Source organism: Ranitomeya variabilis, chromosome 5 (genome assembly GCF_051348905.1).
Source record: "Ranitomeya variabilis isolate aRanVar5 chromosome 5, aRanVar5.hap1, whole genome shotgun sequence".
Classification (NCBI taxonomy): Eukaryota; Metazoa; Chordata; class Amphibia; order Anura; family Dendrobatidae; genus Ranitomeya; species Ranitomeya variabilis.
The window spans coordinates 337,366,454-337,386,724 of NC_135236.1; the positions used below are offsets into that span (position 1 = coordinate 337,366,454).

General features: G+C 47.4%; 1 long non-coding RNA gene across 1 annotated transcript in view; it reads left to right on the forward strand.

The window, feature by feature from the left end:
- Positions 1 to 20,271, forward strand: part of LOC143773654 (uncharacterized) — a 370,734-nt gene that overhangs the window by 254,693 nt on the left and 95,770 nt on the right. The window lies entirely within an intron of this gene.

Here is a 20,271-nt window from a genome sequence, read left to right on the forward strand (position 1 = left end):
TCACCACATTTTGAGAGCTATAATTTTTCCATACTTTGGCCTACAGAGTCATCTGAGGGCTTGTTTTTTCTAGGACGAATTGACGTTTTTATTGGTACCATTTTCGGGAATATGACATTTGATCGCTTTCTATTCCGATTTTTGGGAGGCAGAACAAACAAAAACTGGTAATTCAGGATTTTTTGTGGGGTGAAGGGGGTTAATGCTGTTCCGTGTGGTAAAATTGATAAGGCAGTTACATTCTTCTGGTCAGTATGATTACAGCGATACCTCATTTATATCTTTTTTTATGTTTGGTGCTTTTACACTATAAAAACTATTTTATAGAAAAAATAATTATCTTTGCATCACTTTATTCTGAGAGCTATAACTTTTTTATTTTTCCGCTGATGGAGCTGTGTTGCAGCTTGTTTTTTGCGGGATAAAATAACATTTTCAGTTGTGCTACGTTTATTTATATCTGTCTTTTTTATCACGTTTTATTCCATTATTTGTTAGGCGGTATGATGATAAAGCATTGTTTTTGCCTTGTTTTTTATTTTTTTAATGGTGTTCATTAAAGGGGTTAACTAGTGGGACAGTTTTATAGGTCAGGTCGTTGCGGACGCGGCTATACCAAATATGTGTACTTTTATTGTTTATATTTTTTTTTCATACAAATATTTATTTATAGATCCAATATCTTTTAATTTTTTATTATTATTTTTGATTTTTTTTTTAAATATTTTTAGAATTATTTTAAAAAATTTTTTTACTTTGTCCCACTATGGGACTATCCTTTTTTGCAGGCTGATCAATTGTACAGCATGGGGATGCAGCAGCATCCCCATGCTGTAGAAACTGTCAGCTCTGCACTGACGGGAAAGTTGCTGATCATGCACTGTGCATGATCAGCAAGTTTCCTAGCTCTGGTGACCCGGATGTCATCATGATGACATCGGGTCACCATGGCAACGATCGGGACCCCATTTCATGCTGTGGGGTCTTCGATCCAAAGGCAGAGGGGCTGTCAGCTCTCTGCTGGCACCCAGAATGCTGCGATCACTATTTATTTTTTCACTAACTTAACGTCTGTTGATTCTGGCAACCAATCAGGGCACAGAAACCATCCACAACATCATGACACAAGGTCTTCTGTAATTACCTGCCAAAGTAACATATCTCTGGCCATATAAAATGCGGACACCTTGTTTTACTGGTGCCATTTGCTCATTTTCTCAGTGTCACTATAAGCAGGTTACAGGATGCAGCACGGAAAAAGAGGCAGATCAAGGGTCAACAAGGGGATTTATTTAACAAACAGTAACTCCTCGCAGGGAGATATATACAACCCCGGGTATGAAGTCATTTCCTAACACAGAAAATACTAAAAGGGAAAAAAAATGTAAACTATGCACTTAACACTTTGGGCTCCTGTCACGGATGTGCTCCTGTCCATGACTGAGACCGTTAGATTATGCTCAAAGGGGATTTATCACAGTTCTGCTTAGAATGGGAGAAAACATCCCTGATGTTGACGGTGTGCTCCAATAGTCCTGACGATGTCGGTGCTCTCTGGTGGTCCTGATGATGGCGTTGTCCTGTTGTGTTCCCGGCGATGGCGGTGTCCTCCCCCTCTCTTGATGATGACGGCGATAGTCTGAGGCTCCCGCACGGGATTGGCCTCAACAGAAGAAGGAAGGGGAATAATCTCTTCTCTCAGTGGTGAGAGCCCTTACGTTAGCGGGGCCTATGACACTGTCCCGACACTTTTTATAATGGCCAGCGCGGTCCGCTGCACTGTATTGTTCAGCACACAGACCTTGCCTTTCATGGTCACCAGCCAAGATGGATTTGTTAACGTAGTCGGCCATGTCAGCAGTCTCGTAAATGTCCGTGATGTAAGCGGGGTAGGTGATGTTAGCGTGGACAGCTGTGTGTCAATGGGACCCCTTCTGTCGACTCCTGTCAGCGTGTCCTCTTGTCCCCAGCTCCAGTCAACACCGCTCCATCACCTCACAGCTGATCTTTTCTGACAGGACTCCCGCGTGCGCGCCGTTCCCACCTGAACTGTTTGAATTTCTGCACGTGCATTAACTGTCTGCTTAGCCACTCTGACACCCCAAGCTCTCCCCCTGTATCCTAGGTGACAGACCCGACGGTTCTGGACCCGTTACGGATGAGGCAAAGCTGGTTCGTTTCTCCCCCTTACATTCCCCCTCTCTTTGTGCTCATCATTCCACAGGCGAGAGTTCCTGCAAGAAGTGTTGACATTCTTTTATGTTTCAAACAACTTGTTGCCAAACAAAATTTTCCTGGTCAAATCGGTTACGGGGTTGCCCTGCTGTCGAATGTTCAGAACATCGTAAACTGGGAATTTCAGCTGGTTCTGCTTGAGTACTTGAATCAGGCAGTATAGACAAAGGTGTGAGTTCACTCTGCCCTGGAGAAACATCCCTTGTATAATTTTCGGAGTCTCTGGAGTCTCAGATTTCTGAACTTTTTCTGATTCTATCCCTGTAGGTACAGCATACTCATCATCTTCATCACTTGCAATGGGTAGAGAATCCTCAAGGGCATTGTGCTTTTCTTTCTCTATTCGCATGGGATCTCTAGACATGCAAGGGCGTAACATGTTTTGGTGTACAACACGAGTAGAAGTATTGTCATCATCTTCGGGCTTGACTTCGTAAACAGGTCCTTCACAATTGACTCGTCGCCGTACACGGTACGGTGTCTTGTCCCATCGATGATCTAATTTGTTTCGAGGATGCTTCTCTCTGATTAACACCTGGTCGCCGGCCTGTAGACTTGTCCCCCATAGAGGAGCCGTCTTTTGATGTTCCAACTCTAGAAAACGGGTTTGCACCAGACGATGTAGAGTTTGTAGTCGATGACGATGCTCTCAGACCCAGCTTGACACCTCCATCCTTGGGAAGTCCTCCTTAGGGTCCAGCTCCAAGTCAGTGATCTCTTTTCCTGGTCTGCCAAAAAGCAGAGTATAGGGTGTGTATCCGGTGGTGCGATGTATCCGATTGTTATACACCCACACTAGTTCTGCTACATAGTCCGGCCAACGGGTCTTATGATCCTCTTCTAGGGTTCTTAACATTTGTTCAATTGAACCATTCACATGCTCCATTGCCATGAGGATGATAAGGGGTCATCTGAGATTTCTCAATTCCATACAACTGTTGTAGTTCTTTCTTAACTCACCCTAAGAAGCAAGCACCTTGGTCTGAGTGAATTCTCTTTGGGCAGCCATACACTTGTATGAAGTTTTTAAAGATGGCGTAAGCAGCAGTCTCAGCAGTTTGGTCCCAAGTCGAGGTCGCTACCACGAACTTAGTAAAGTGATCGACCATTACTAAACAATGTTTATACCCTTGATGGGCTAGGCCTATTGTTAAATAATCGATCATTAATGCTTCCAATGGAGCGGAGGTTACGATCGTTTGTGTGGGGGCCCTCTGCTCCGGAGGTTTTACCAGGTCACATTTCCTACAAAGTCGGTAGACTTCCTCCCCATTTATTTTTAACAGTGGATGATACACTAGTCTTTACAGCCAATGGAAGGTTTTTTCTGGACTGAAGTGAGCCCCTTTTTCATGTGCCTCTGTGGCCACTTGATGTAATAGATTTTCAGGAATCACCACTTGCCAGGTGACAGATAGGGCCCTTTGTAACTGTACTTTTCTCTTCAACAATCCTTCTTTTAGGTGGAGCCTTTCCCATTGCCGGAGAATGTTTCATTGCAGGGGACAGGTTCTCTTTCTCCTCCCGTGTAGGCAGTTGTTTGAGGGCCACCCATTGCCGAATTCGGGCGAGCTCTTCATCTTCCAGCTGAATCCGTACCCACTCATCATGAGGCTGCTCCAACACTCCCCCCCTGAATTTCTGCCCGTTCTGGTTCCCTCGTAGCTGCCAACGTACTGGCAGATCTGTGGAACTTCGGCACTTCATCAGTCTCCAGCTCTTCATCCTGGTTAGGGCTGGGATGCCCATAGGGGACTCTGGATAATGCGTCTGCATGGGTATTTTCAGCCCCCCGCTTATAGGCTATTCTGTACCGGTATTTAGCCATTAGAGCGACCCAGCGTTGTTCCAAGGCCCCTAATTTTGCGTTTTCTAAATGGGCCACAGGGTTGCTATCCGTGCGCACCTGTACTTCTGATCCAGATGGGTACTCCGCAAACTTTTCTGTCATGCCCCAGACTAGTGCTAACAGTTCTAGTTTGAATGATCTGTAATTGTCTGGGTTTCGTTCAGAGTCATGAAGGGAGCGACTCACATAGGCAATTACCCTCTCTTTTCCATCTTGGATCTGCAAAAGCACTGCTCCAAGCCCATGTAATCTTCCATCTGTATAAAGGATGAAGGGTTGAGGAAATTGGTGTAGGCCAGGACCCGGGCCTCTGTCAGAGCCATTTTCAGGTTTTGGAACGCTTTCTCCTGGAGCTCTCCCCACTGAATCTTCCGATTTTTCACTCCTGCTGGTACTCCTTTCAACACTTCCAATAACGGATTCGCAATCTGGGTAAAGTTTTTCACGAACCGTCAGTAATATCCAGTTAGTTCTAAGAAGGCTCGAATATCTTTTATGGTTCCCACCACGTCAATCTTTTCACGAGACGGACGTACACCTTCTGCAGAGACTACATGCCCCAGGTACTCAATCTGGGTGTGGAACAGGTGACATTTAGATGATTTCATTCGAAGCCCATGCTTCCGTAGCCGGCTGAGTACTTGCTCCAGACACTGCAATTGTTCTTTGAAAGTGGGGGCAAATACAATTATGTCATCCGGATAGATGAGTGTGGCTTCAAAGTTCAAATCCCCGGAACACCTCTCCATGGGTGGCTGAAAAGTACCGGGAGCATTAGCCAATCCAAACGGCATTTTGTTGAACTCGTACAGGCCCATGGGTAGTATAAAGGCCGTCTTTGCTCGGTCGTGTTCTGCCATTGGCACTTGCCAGTACCCACTAGCCAGGTCTAGAGTGGAGAAGTATTTTGCGTTCCCCAGAGTGGACAATGATTCTTCTATCCAGGGCAGTGGGTACGAATCTCGCACCGTACAGGCGTTTAACTTGCGATAGTCCACACAGTACCGTAGGGTGCTATATTTTTTACGTACGAGGACAATGGGCACAGCCCAAGGGCTCTGACTCTCTCGGATGACTCCATTATGTAACATTTGTGCTAACATGCCTTTTACCTCCTGGTACATTTGCGGGGAAATCTGCCAGTAACCTTCGCTCACAGGTGCAGCGTTACCCATTGGGATCTCATGGGTGATGGCAGTCGAACAAACAAAGTCTTCCTCATGTCTAGCGAACACTTCTTGATAACGTCCCAACATAGTCTCCACTTGTTTCACCTGTTGTGGTGTGAACTCTGCCAGCTCAGCCCGGGTTTGTTCTAGGATGTGACAGCCCCTCTTTTGTAATTGAGGTTCGAATACAGGGATTGTCTCTACAGCTACAGTCCCAGGACCTTCCTTGTTTGCCTTTAATTGAATGGCCTGCGTTGGTATAAGGTCTTTTGGCATTCCTACAATTTTTCCGATTTTGCTTCTGGAGGTAAGTGTCAGAGTATCTTCTCTTAGGTTTATACACTGCACGGGTATCTTTCCATCACACACGGTAGCTAATGTCTTGGCTATTAAGAGCCCCGATGGTAAACTTTCCACAGTTGCTGGTTCCAGTTGATCTTCAACCCCTTCCAACGAGGTGCATGCTCGAACAGGTAGTGAAATCACACTTTGACCCGGAGGTAAGTCAAGATTGGTGGTGGCTGGTATGATCACCTTCCCTAACACGTTTCCTTTACAGGAGACCTCTTGTGCCTGGGCCATCTGGACCAATTGCTGGAACACCTTCCTTTGTGGGGTATGTGAGCTCCATTGTTTTCGGAATGCGTTCGGAGATTCGCTAATCAGAAGATTTCCAAACTCTCTGAGTACATTCTTTCCAAGGGTAACAGTATGTCCCTGCATGGAGTCGTCTGCGGTCAACACCACTCCCTTAGGGCCCAGGTCTTTGCTTCAGATTTTAATCTGCTTCCACGCCACCCCTGCAACCGGGAAGGGCAGTTGATTGGTGGCTGTCAACTTGATTACTGGCCCCAACTCTGGCCTCAAGGCTTCAGGAAAGTGTCTCTCAAAATATGTCTCAGGCATCGTGGTTACTTGAGAACCTGTATCTACAAGGCAACGTATGGCCCGTCCATCTATTTTGGCCCATACCAAGGGACTCACTGACACTAAATTGGTGGTACTTTCGGGCTGTTCTGGCTCCGGGAGGCTTCCCCCAGCCTCGGAGCTCTTTAGTCTAACGGGTGATGTCTTAGAGGCCATCCACATTGTGGGCAAACCCGGGCCATATGTCCTAATTCTCCACAGAGATAACACATTAGGGGTTCTATACGACGAGACCTTCTTTCATCACGACGTGGCACTGAGAGGGTTTTGCTTCCAGGTGTACTTATCGAAGTCACTTTTCTTTTAGTCTCGGTCAGATCCTCCCTCATTGATTGGATCTCTTTTCATAAATCTTCCACCCATCCTGGCTCAGCAGTTGCCTTCATGGACGCCTCCCTGCTCCGGACCTTTGCTGCCAGGACTGTCACCCCCTGTTCCTGTTCTTGGGTGCGCGCCTCGCTTCCCACCTCTGCAAAGGTCATATGTGGGTTCACATGCAAGCGCTCTCGCAGTGCCTGCTTAAGCAATGAGTCTCTCATCCCAGTCACTAATTGGTCGCGCAACACCACATCAGTCGGCCCTACTCCCACAATTGGGTGCAAAAATATGCTTCTCCCCATCCCCTACCACTTTGTCACCAAAGGCCATACCATCTCCCAACTCAAATTCCAGATCTTGGAACAGGTGCCTCAGCCCCGCAGGGGCAGCGACCGCATACGACAACTGAAGCGGCGTGAGGCCTTTTGGATCCACACCCTGTCTACCATATCACCTAAGGGGTTAAATCGCGATTATGATCTCCTGTCATTTGTTTAATAATTTATTGCTTCCATAATTATAGGATTGAACATACTGTTGAAAGCCTATATCGTATTCCACCTCTGGTTTATATCACTCTAAATATACTTCAAACCAATTACGCTGCTAACTAGGTTTATATATTATATGATTCTACAGCATCTGGGATGCAATAATGTCTATTATGTTCGAATTCTGGATAACGCTATTCCTTTTTTTTCTCTCTGAGTCGTCTCTACTAAACGCTGGAAGCATACAACCCAGTCTAATGGACACTCTGCCTCACTTGCACATCATATCTTCTGACACGCGCAGTAACCGATTCATAGGAATGAATGGAAAGCATTAGACTTCCGGTTTAGACCACTCCTGGTCCTCACTGATAGGCCCACAGCCACAGCAATTCCCACCCCTCATCCTTATCTAGCACTGCCTGCTACACTTCCTGGTCGCACGAACTTGCGGTGGATGCCGTGTCACCTTCAGACCAGACACGCAGTCTCTAGATCTTCTAAGGTTAGTACGATGGGGCTTTCTCTCACTACCGGCTATGGTCCGTGGTCATCACATCGTATTTTCTCTCCCCATAGACCTTACTGAGAACCCACAATTTCATGGGTCCACCTATTTTCATCCACAATTTACCGCTGGTACGTTTATTGCCTCTCTTCAAGGTTACCTACTTTAAATACTTTTCATGACACTAGTCCTCCTGTTATATTCTATGACCTAGAATGTTTGTGATATTCAGCCACTTAAAGGACTTTAAACTATCATATTTGACATTGGTCTCGCATTGTATATACCTTGGTTTTGTTTTTGTTTGTTTGTTTTACACAAGATCCACTGCCTTGACTATGTATTTTTTTATTATTATTTATTATTTATTTTCTGTATCATAGTGACTGATGAAGGTCCGGCTATTAGGACCGAAACATTTGTGTTATTAAGCGTGGATATGTTAACGTAGTTGGCCGCGTCAGCAGTCACGTAAATGTCCATGATGTAAGTGGGAACAGCGATGTTAGCGTGGACAGCGGTATCTCCGGTGCGTCAGTGGGACACCGTCTGTCGACTTCTGTCAGCGCGTCCTCTCGTCCCCGACTCCAGTCAGCACCACCCTGTCGCCTCACAGCTGATCTTTTTTGACAGGACTCCCGCGCACGCCGTTCCTGCCTGAACGGTTTGAATTTCTGCACATGTATTAACTGTCTGCCCAGCCACGCCCCCTTCTGTCGAGCACAGTGAACACTCTGACAACCCAAGCTCTCCCCCATGGATCCTAGGTGACAGACCCAACAGTTCTGGATCGGTTATGGATGAGACAAACCTGGTAAGTTTCTTCCCCTTACATCACCATTTAGAATAAAGTTGCCTTATCATTTATACCTCACTGAGGAAAGCGCAAAAGAAGACCTATTCCTGTACCTCTGTCAATTTGTTCATTGTGCCTCCTAAAAATCAAAACAAGGCTCAGGTCATATTTATCCTGTGCTCTGCTCTGAGTGCTTATGTCAAGGTTTCCGTGTTAATCCCGAAAGATGAGATTCATGACAAAACCACTGATGGAATCACTCACTTACGAGACAGAGCCAGTCACGTTGGACTCTGTCTGGTATTGGTTCCGGCCATGTCCCATCATTTTAGGCATCTTTTTAGTGCACAAGTGTGGATGACCACCGTTCTGTGAATACCTAAAAAGATGGATACCATTGTAACCAATGGCAAACGCAGTCTAAAGCATCTCCATCTGCCTCATTAAAGTGAGCTATCCGTTGGGGGTTTCATCTGAATGTGATTTTTGTGGGATTTACACGGAAACGCCAACTTAATTATTAAGCATAGAACAGAAGAATGTGATCCCCAGCCTTATTATGGAAGCGATCAAAAAATATTATGTTCCCCAAAATAATACCAATAAAAACCCTAATTTATCCTGCACAAAACCATGAATTCCTTAAGCGGGGAAGTTTCCAACATGTGGTTACTTGTGGGATTTTGCTGTTATTCTAGCACCTTAGGGACTCAGCTAATGGCCTTCACAATCTATTCAAACAGAACTTGCATTCTAAAAGCTAAATAGCACTCCTTCCCACCTGATCTCTGCCGTTTGCTCAAACAGTAGCGTACAACCAGGGCCGCCATCAGGGCATTGTTGCCCTTACTGGCATATGGGGCTCGGTGAGGAGAGGGGTCCGGTCCAGGTCCTTCTCCTCACCGGGCCCCAGGGGCAGGATTCGGCAGTTCACTCAGTAACTGGACGTGTGTCCTTGGACACATGTTCAATTAAAATGTATTGCCGTGCATCAGAATGGTATGGAGCCTGTGAGTCGGGGGTGTCCGGAACAAGTGGTGGTACCGGGGGGCCTTAAATACTCACCTCTCTCTATTCTCCGCTGCTACAGTCTACTCTCTTCCACCACTCTGTGGCATCTCAGGGCAGAGGGTGCGATGATGTCATTACAGCATGCCCTTTGTGCTGAGCAGTGAAGAGGGTGAGAAGACGCTGAGGAGACCAAAACAGCGACCATGAAGAGAGGTGAGTATTTGATTTGATTTTATGGATGGTCATTGTATGGTATATGGGACCTATTAAATACTATATGGGGCCATTATACTGTATGAAGCATTATATGGGGCCATTATACTGTATGGAGCAATATATGGGGCCCTTTATACTGTGTGGAGCAATATATGGGGCCATTATACTGTAAGAAGCATTATATGGGGCCATTATACTGTACATAGCAATATATGGGGCCATTATACAGTACGGACCAGTATATAGAGGTTGTTATATACTTTATGGAGCATTATATGGGGCCATTATACTGTACAGAGCAATATATGAGGCCCATTATATACAATATGGAGCTATATACAGTGGGGAAAATAAGTATTTGATACACTGCCAATTTTGCAAGTTTTCCCACCTACAAAGAATGGAGAGGTCTATAATTTTTATCGTAGGTATACTACAACTGTGAGAGACAGAATCTAAAAACAAAAACCAGAAATCACATTGTATGATTTATATAATTTCATTTCATTTCATTGTATGAAATAAGTATTTGATCACCTACCAAACAGCAAGAATTCTGGCTCTTACAGACCTGTTTGTTTTTCTTTAAGCTGCCCTCCTACTCTGCACTCATTACCTGTATTAATTGCACCTGTTTGAACTCGTTACCTGTATACAAGACACCTGTCCACAGACTCAATCACACTTCAACCTTTCCACCATGGCCAAAACCAAAGAGTTGTCTAAGGACACCAGGGACAAAATTGTAGACTTGCACAAGGCTGGGATGGGCTACAGGATAATAGGCAAGCAGTTTGGTAAGAAGGCAACAACTGTTGGAATAATTATTAGAAAATGGAAGAAATACAAGATGACTGTCAATCTTCCTCGTCTGGGGCTCCTTGCAAGATCTTGCCTAGTGGGGAACAGAGGATTCTCAGAAAGGTATCAGTCCAGAACTACACATGTTAATATCCAAGCAAAAGTAGAGGCAGCACTCCATTGTCAAAAAGATATGACTGTTTTACTGACCCATTGTGTTACCTGTATGTAACCCCTTCTCATGTACAGCACCATGGAATCAATGGTGCTATATAAATAAATAATAATAATAATAATAGCAACGTTTCGTTCCAAGTGAGGAACTTTTCAAGCAATACAATGTTGGACATGTGATATATATAGGTACATCAATCACAATAGTAATTAACAAAATTACAAAGTGTCATAATTTACTCTTAATTAGTGTTGAGCATTCCGATACCGCAAGTATCGGGTATCGGTCGATACTTGCGGTATCGGAATTCCGATACCGAGATCCGATACTTGCCGCGTATCGGATACCGGAATCGGAAGTTCCCAGGATTCAAACTGCACGAATTCAGCCAATGAGGAATGATTCTGAGTGTGGGCACATCCTGTTCAGCATGGTGGGCATGAAACTACTGGCAAGGCTGTGATTGGCTGCTGAAATGATGTCATGCTGCAGTTTAAAAGTCGCTGGCGCCATTTTGCGCTCACTCTGCTGTGAATTCAGTTAGTGACAGGACGCTGTTTGCTGACTGAGGGCCAGTTGAGATAGTGATTTGCTTTATTGTTCTTTTCCAAGGCTAATTTAGCAACCGCTGTGTTCACCTACTAATCACCTTGCTTTTGCCTTGCAGCGCTGTTTTCACAGCGATCTGCAAGGTCTCTGTGTGTGTGTGTGTGTGTGTGTGTTCAGCGCACTCTCTAGTCTGTGTGCAGCCATAGGCCATAGCTGGTTGTATTCAGTTCAGGGAGGGTGATTCACTGCCTCATACTGTTCTATTTTTTTTTTTTTCTTTTTCAAGTAGTGCAGGCTGCTGCACATTTTTTGTAATAATTCCTATTAGTGTCTTTCCACCCGTATCCAGCTAAATTGTGGAAAAACACTAGATAGGATAACGTAGAGGAGTGTTTTTGGGCCTTGCAGCGCCGTTTACGGCTGTCTGCACGGTCTCCGTGTGACTGCAGCTCGCCCTGTAGTCTGTGTGCAGCCATAGCCGGTTGTATCCAGCTCAGGGTAAATCACTGCGTCATACCGTGAAATCCAATTTCCTTTTTTCTAAGTAGTGCAGGCTGCTGCACATTTTTTCAAAAAATTCCTATTAGTGTCTTTCCACCCGTATCCAGCTAAATTGTGGAAAAACACTACATAGGATAACGTAGAGGAGGTTTTTGGGGCCTTGCAGCGCCATTTACGGCTGTCTGCACGGTCTCCGTGTGACTGCAGCTCGCCCTGTAGTCTGTGTGCAGCCATAGCCGGTTGTATCCAGCTCAGGGTAAATCACGGCGTCATACCGTGAAATCCAATTTCCTTTTTTCTAAGTAGTGCAGGCTGCTGCAGATTTTTTCAAAAAATTCTTATTAGTGTCTTTCCACCCGTATCCAGCTAACTTGTGGAAAAAAACTACATAGGATAACGTAGAGGAGTGTTTTGGGGCCTTGCAGCGCCGTTTACGGCTGTCTGCACGGTCTCCGTGTGACTGCAGCTCGCCCTGTAGTCTGTGTGCAGCCATAGCCGGTTGTATCCAGCTCAGGGTAAATCACTGCGTCATACCGTGAAATCCAATTTCCTTTTTTCTAAGTAGTGCAGGCTGCTGCACATTTTTTCAAAAAATTCCTATTAGTGTCTTTCCACCCGTATCCAGCTAAATTGTGGAAAAACACTACATAGGATAACTTAGAGGAGGTTTTTGGGGCCTTGCAACGCCGTTTACGGCTGTCTGCACGGTCTCCGTGTGACTGCAGCTCGCCCTGTTGTCAGTTCAGCCCCCCAAAAATAAATAAATAATAAAGTTCACCAAACACACCACTTTACAGTTGTGTAGGCCACATTAGCTGATATTGAAGTCTAGTCCACACTTTAGAAAATTATTGTTTCTTATACCTGTTAGGAGCTGTTCAGGAATAAGCACACAAAGCCGTTAGTACTTTTCTGCTTATCTTTATCAGTCAACCAAGATGAAGAAGGCAGGGAGTAAGGCACGTGGGCGTGGGCGCGGAGCAGGGAGAGGACGTGGGGATTCTGTGCCTGCTGCGGGCACCGGTGACTCATCAGCACCCAGTTTCACCAGGGAACAGTCCTTCATGCGCAGCTTTGTCGTAGAGCGCCGTACACCGCTGCTGCGTGAAGAACAAATTGAAGCCGTTGTCGGATGGATGGCAGCTAACGCATCGACTTCAATTAATGCCACATCCTCTCAGACACAGAGCACTGGAGAGCACCTATCTGTCTCTTCACCACCTGCCAAATTGCCCAGGCAGACAGAGAGCCCAGGACAGGAGCCGTCTCTACTTCTGTTCTCTGAATCTCTTGGCTTGGAAACAGGGGGCCAGCCAAGCAGCATTGGAGAAATGGAAGAAGAGGCAGGGTGCAGTGATGCCCAACAGCTTTTTCTCTCTGAGTCTGAAGAGGCGGGTGGGCCAGTGCCTCCGGTCACCACACCGCAGAACGCATCCGCTGATGACACTCTGGTGCCACTTTCTGGTGCGTGCTCTGCTGCTGAGACTACCCAGGAGGAGCAGTTGGTGGCAGAGGGTAGTGTAAATGATGAGCTCCTTGACCCATCGTGGCGTGAGGGACAGGAAGGTGGTGGGAGCAGCTCTGAGGGAGATTCCCCGAATGGGCCAAAGAGGGAGAGGGAGGGGGAAGACTGCGGATCCTGTAGCCTCCACTTTGGCACCCGTTAGGAGCGTGTCTCTTCCAACAGCCAAAAAGGGCGCTCCCAAGACTTGCAGTGCCTGGTCCTTTTTTGACACAGTTGCAGATGACATTTGCTATGTCAAATGCAAGGTGTGTCATCACAAAGTCAAAAGAGGGAGAAATGTCAGCAACCTCAATACCTCCAACATGTGGAAACATGTGCGGACCAGGCACGCGGCGGAGTTACAGAAACGCACTGAAGAGCTAGGCCAACCAACAGCGGCAGCTACCACCTCTTCAGCTCGTGTTGCCTCTTCTTCCAGCTCACACGCAGCTGGTTCGGCTTCCTCCCAGGATCGCCGTGGAAGAACCTCTGGCACTGTTGTCCAGAGACCCACTGTAATTCCACCCACAGCACCACGTTCCCAGTTATCCTCACACTCCCAGGCCAGTCTACAGCCATAGGTAGTACAGGCATGGGAGAAAAGGCGGCCTTTCTCGGCAAACCACCCACGAGCATAGGCTCTGACTGCAGGCATTGCCAAACTTCTGTCACTGGAAATGCTGTCATTCAAGCTGGTGGAGACTGACAGCTTCCGTGACTTGATGTCATTGGCAGTCCCACAGTACAATGTGCCCAGCCGCTTTTATTTCAGCAGGCAAGCCGTCCCTGCCCTGCACAAGCATGTGGAGGGACACATAAAACACGGGCTACTGAACGCCGTCAGTAGCAAGGTCCACCTCACCACCGATGCGTGGACCAGTCAACATGGACAGGGGCGATACCTTTCCCTCACTGCCCATTGGGTTAATGTTGTTGAGCCGGGTACAGATCGTACGAGTGGCGCAGGACGTGTCCTGCCCACTCCAAGGATTGCAGGAATCCAGTCTGTACGCATTGATTCCTCCTCTTACACAAGTTCCTCAGAATCGTCGCTGCAGGAGCCGTCACAGACCACCTCCACATGGACCCGTGAACGTTTACCTGTTACGACCGACATGAGCACAGCCGTGGCCAAACGTCAACAGGCCGTCTTGAAATTAATTTCTTTGGGGAATCGAAGCCACACAGCGCAGGAGCTCTGGAATGCCATCAAGCAGGAGAGCGATGTGTGGTTTGTGGCAGCGAATCTCCAGCCAGGCATGGTAGTGTGTGATAATGGCCGAAATCTGGTGGCAGCTCTGGGCCTCGGCAACCTCACTCACATCCCATGTCTGGCACATGTGCTCAATTTGGTCGTGCAGAGTTTTTTGAGGGACTATCCGGATCTTGATGCACTGCTGCTCCTCAAGGCCCGCCTAGAGTGTGCTCACTTGCGGCGTTCCAGCACGGCAAAATCGCGCATTGCGGCTCTGCAGCGCCGATTCCGCCTTCCGGAACATCGCATCATATGTGACCTACCTACCAGGTGGAATTCCACGTTACATACACTATGTTCCAAATTATTATGCAAATGACATTTTTCTCGGATTTTCCTAAATGGTTGGTGCAAATGACAGTCAGTCTAATAAAAGTAATCACCCGTTAGAGTATACATCGAATTTTATTGAAGAAACCTCCCAATGATAACAGTATAATCTCCAAAATGAATAAAAACTCAAAATGCACTGTTCCAAATTATTAGGCACAGTAGTATTTCTAAACATTTGATATGTTTTAAAGAACTGAAAATGCTCATTTGTGGAATTTGCAGCATTAGGAGGTCACATTCACTGAACAAAAAAGCTATTTAACTCCAAAACGTCCTAACAGGCCAAGTTACATGTTAACATAGGAGCCCTTCATTGATATCACCTTCACAATTCTTGTATCCATTGAACTTGTGAGTTTATGGAGAGTTTCTGCTTGTATTTCTTTGCATGAAGTCAGAATAGCCTCCCAGAGCTGCTGTTTTGATGTGAACTGCCTCCCACCCTCATAGATCTTTTGTTTGATGATACTCCAAAGGTTCTCTATAGGGTTGAGGTCAGGGGAAGATGGTGGCCACACCATGAGTTTATCTCCTTTCATGCCCATAGCAGCCAATTACTCAGAGGTATTCATTGTCATGCATGAAGGTGATTTTGTTCCTGAAGGCACATTTCTGCTTTTTAGACCATGGAAGAAAGTTGTCAGTCAGAAACTTTATTTACTTTGCTGAGGTCATTTTCACACCTTCAGGAACCTTAAAGGGCCCTACCAGCTGGTTCCCCATGATTCCAGCCCAAAACATGACTCCTCCACCTCCTTGCTGACGTCGCAGCCTTGTTGGGACATGGTGGCCATCCACCAACCATCCACTACTCCATCCATCTGGACCATCCAGGGTTGCTCGACACTCATCAGTAAACAAGACTGTTTGAAAATTAGTCTTCATGTATGTCTGGGCCCACTGCAACCGTTTCTGCTTGTGAACACTGTTTAGGAGTGGCCGAATAGTAGGTTAATGCACCACAGCAAGCCTTTGAAGGATCCTACACCTTGAGGTTTGAGGGACTCCAGACGCACCAGCAGCTTCAAATAACTGTTTGCTGCTTTGTAATGGTATTTTGGCAGCTGCTCTCATAATCCAATGAATTTGTCTGCCAGAAAACTTCCTCATTATGCCTTTATTTGCATGAACTCTGTCTGTGCTCTGTTTCAGTCACAAATCTCATCAGAGTATGATGATCACTCTTAAGTTTTCGTGAAATGTCTAATTTTTTCATACCTTGTCCAAGGCATTGCACTATTTAACGCTTTTCAGCAGCAGAGAGATCCTTTTTATTTCCCATATTGCTTGAAACCTGTGACCTGCATAATAATGTGGAACAACATTTTTGAGTAGTTTTCCTTTAATTAGAATCACCTGGAAAACTAGTTATCACATGTGTTTAAGATTGATTTCAGTGATTCATTGAGCCCTGAGACACAATACCATCCACGAGTTTATTTGAAAAACAAAACAATTAAATCTTTAAGACACTTAAATCCAATTTGCATAATAATTTGGAACACAGTGTATGTTGGAGCGGTTGTGTGAGCAGCAGCAAGCAGTAATGGAGTACCAGCTGCATCAGGCGCAAAGAAGTCGCACTCCGCGCCGTTCAGACTTCACAACCACAGAGTGGGCCACTATGAAGGACGTCTGCCAGGTTTTGCGTCCCTTCGATTATTCCACGCGGATGGCGAGTGCAGATGATGCACTAGTCAGCATGACTGTCCCCCTTATCTACCTGCTTGAAAAATCACTGCAAGCGCTAAGGGATGATGTTCTGGAAGAGGTGGAGGATGAGGATTCACCATTTCCATCATCTTCTGGACAGTCAGCGCCACGTGGTTCCTCACAAACGCGTAGGCAGGGGACACTTTGTGGGGAGGATGAGGAGGAGTCAATGGAGGAGGAAGACATCCGTCCAGAGGAGGGAGTTACACAATTGTCCAGTAGTCAGTGTGTACAGCGAGGGTGGGGTGATGACGAGCGGGCAGAGATCACGCCTCAAGCAGGGGACAGCGTTTCTTGGCCAGTTGGCTGTCTGCAGCACATGGTGGATTACATGCTGCAGTGCCTGAGAAACGACCGCCGCATCGCCCACATTCTCAACATGTCTGATTATTGGGTGTTCACCCTCCTCGATCCTCGCTACCGGGACAACGTAGAAAGCCTCATCACACCGTTGAACCGGGAGCGAAAAATGCGGGAGTACCAAGACACACTGGTGAATTCCATCATCTTCTCCAGTCCAACTGAGAGAAGTGCTGCTAGTGCATTACAAAGCAGCTCAGTGCGTCCAGGCAGTGGAGGAGGCTCTGCACAAAGAGGGAGCAGAAGCAGTGCCTCTGCCCAAGGCAAGAGCAGTATGGCCCAACTGTGGCACAGTTTTGTGTGCCCGCCACAAAGGTCTACACCATCACAGACGGCTCCAGTCAGCAGGAGGCAACGGTTCCGTCAGATGGTGACAGACTACATGTCTTGCCCTCTTGCTGTACTCCCAGACGGCTCTTCCCCTTTCAAGTTTTGGGTCTCAAAGCTGGATACATGGCCAGAGCTAAGCCAGTATGCATTGGAAGTGCTGGCTTGCCCTGCGGCTAGTGTATTATCGGAATGCGTTTTTAGTGCTGCAGGTGATGTACTAACTGACCGTCGCATGCGACTATCCTCCGATAACGTTGACCGGCTTACTTTCCTGAAAATGAACCAGGCCTGGATCTCGCAGGAATTTGCCACTCCTCTTCCTGATTAAATAATTAGGTGACTGTCTACAGTATCCAGGTCTCCTGTTGTGTTCATCTTTCTACCACCTGAACTTTAATTCCTGGGCTCCAACACCGCCAGTTGAGGCTCAGAAGTGCCGTCTGCACAGTCAAAACATACGACCCAGTGTTATTGGGTGTCAGTAACGTCAGCTGATCCCCAGCTGTGTAGCCGGCAATGTGTCCTGCGACCGCCACAACAACTGAAATGTAAGGGAACCTGTCCCCCCCCCCCAGGCGTTTGTTACTGAAAGAGCCACCTTGTGCAGCAGTAATGCTGCACAAGGAAAAGGTAGCTATTTTTGTTTAGCTCCTTGCACACGCAGAACTTAACACTTATAAAATGTGTCCACTGATACCGTAAAACCGTCCCGGAGGTGGGACTTTCCTTCGTAATGTGACGCAGCACAGCCGTCATTCCTACCCCTTTGGTGCCGTGCGCCGGCACCTCAGCGTTGTTTGATTCTGTCCCGAAGCCTGCGCGGTTATGTTATCCCTTGGCCAGGCACACTTAGCGCTGCCCCTCTTCTGACATCATTTGGTGTCAACCTGACTGCGCCTGTGCGTCCACACTGGCCGAGATCCCGCCTCGCAGTGTCTTCTGATTTAATCACACTGCGGGCCTGGGATCCATGGGCATGCGCAGTGCATATCTGCACCTCCGCCTCTCACTCATCTCCCTTCGCCTTCTTCAGACTGTGCACCGTCAGCTGATCCCTAATAGTATGCCACGGCCGTGACACCGCACAGTCTGAAGAAGCCAGAGGGAGGGGAGAGAGAAGCGAGGATATGCACTGTGCATGGCCACGGATCCCAGGCCCGCGGTGGGATTACATTAGACGACACTGCGAGGCGGGATCTCGGCCAGCGCGGACGCACAGGCGCAGCCAGACTGACACCAAATGATGTCAGAAGATGGGCAGCGCTAAGTGTGCCTGGCCAAGGGATAACATAACAGCGCAGGCTCCGGGACAGAATTAAACAACGCTGAGGAGCCGGGGCACGGCGCCAAGGGGGTAGGAATGACGGCTGTGCTGCGTCATATTACGAAGGAAAGTCCAACCTCCGGGACGGTCTCACGGTATCAGGGGACACATTTTATAAGTGTTTAGTTCTGTGTTTGCAAGGAGCATAATGAAAAGAGCCACCTTTTCCTTTTGCATCCTTTGTGCTGCACAAGCTGGCTCTTTCAGCTACAAACGCCTTGGGGGGGGTTAAAGGTTCCCTTTCGACTTTCTCCAATCAGGCTTCGGCCTACACTGTGTTCCTCTGCTCCTCCTGCTGTCCCTGGGCTCCAACACCGCTAGTTCGTGCCTGGAAGTGCTGTCCGCACAGTCAACACTTGCTGCCGTGTTATTGGGGTTCAGTAACGTCAGCTGTTCCCCAGCTGTGTGTGTGGCAATCCCTCCTCTCTCCTCCACCTCCTCCTCCTTCTGTACCTGGGCTCCAACACCGCTAGTTGTTGTCTGGAAGTGCTGTCCGCACAGTCAACAATCGCTCCTCTGTTATTGGGGTTCAGTAACGTCAGCTGTTCCCCAGGTGTGTGTGTGGCAATCCCTCCTCTCTCCTCCACCTCCTCCTCCTTCTGTCCCTGGGCTCCAACACCGCTAGTTGTTGCCTGGAAGTGCTGTCCGCACAGTCAACAGTCGCTCCTCTGTTATTGGGGTTCAGTAACGTCAGCTGTTCCCCAGCTGTGTGTGTGGCAATCCCTCCTCTCTCCTCCACCTCCTCCTCCTTCTGTCCCTGGGCTCCAACACTGCTAGTTGTTGTCCGGAAGTGCTGTCCGCACAGTCAACAGTCGCTCCTCTGTTATTGGGGTTCATGTTATGGTTCTGGTGGTAAGAACACATGAACTGACCTGATAGGTAAACCAAAAAATAGGACAAGCTCTGGGAATGTGGGAACTTTACTGACCGCAATCCTGATCCTATCAACACACACTATAGGCAGCCGTGGAGCGTTCCTAACTCGGCCTAGACGCCTCTGCACAGCCTGAGAAACTAGCTACCCCTAGAGAGAAACAAAGCCTCACTTGCCTCAGAGAAATTTTCCCCAAAGTGAGAGCAGCCCCCACAAATAATGACGGTGAGTTAAGAGGAAAACACAAACATAGAAATGAAAATAGGTTTTAGCAAATGAGGCCCGCTAATAACTAAATAGTCAGAGGATAGCAAGGAATCTGTGCGGTCAGTATAAAATGCTACAAAAATTATCCACGCAGAGAATACAAAAAGACCCCAACACAGACTCACGATGTGAGGGGCGCAACTCTGCACCCCAGAGCTTCCAGCTAGCAATCAAATAGCATATAAGCAAGCTGGACTGAACTCATCATATACTGAGAAACATTTTCAAATAGCAATGAGCAAAAATAGACTAGCATAAACTTAGCTTCTCCACGGGGAGACAGGTCACAAGGGAAGTCCCAGAGAGATCTGAACCAGTACTGAATACAATGACAGCAGGCGACAAGTAAAGGTCCAGGTGGAGTTAAATAGGCAGCAAGCCTAGCAGGAAACGAGGCAGCTGGAGTCCAGCTACAGACCAGCCGTAACACTCAAAGCCACCAGAGGGAGCCCATGAACAGAACTCACAAAGTACCACTCACGACCACAGGAGGGAGCCCGAGAACGGAATTCACAACAGGTTCAGTAACGTCAGCTGTTCCCCAGCTGTGTGTGCGGCAATCCCTCCTCTCTCCTCCACCTCCTCCTCCTCCTTCTTTCCCTGGGCTCCAACACCGCTAGTTGTTGTCTGGAAGTGCTGTCCGCACAGTCAACAGTCGCTCCTCTGTTATTGGGGTTCAGTAACGTCAGCTGTTCTCCAGCTGTGTGTGTGGCAATCCCTCCTCCACCTCCTCCTCCTTCTGTCCCTGGGCTCCAACACCGCTAG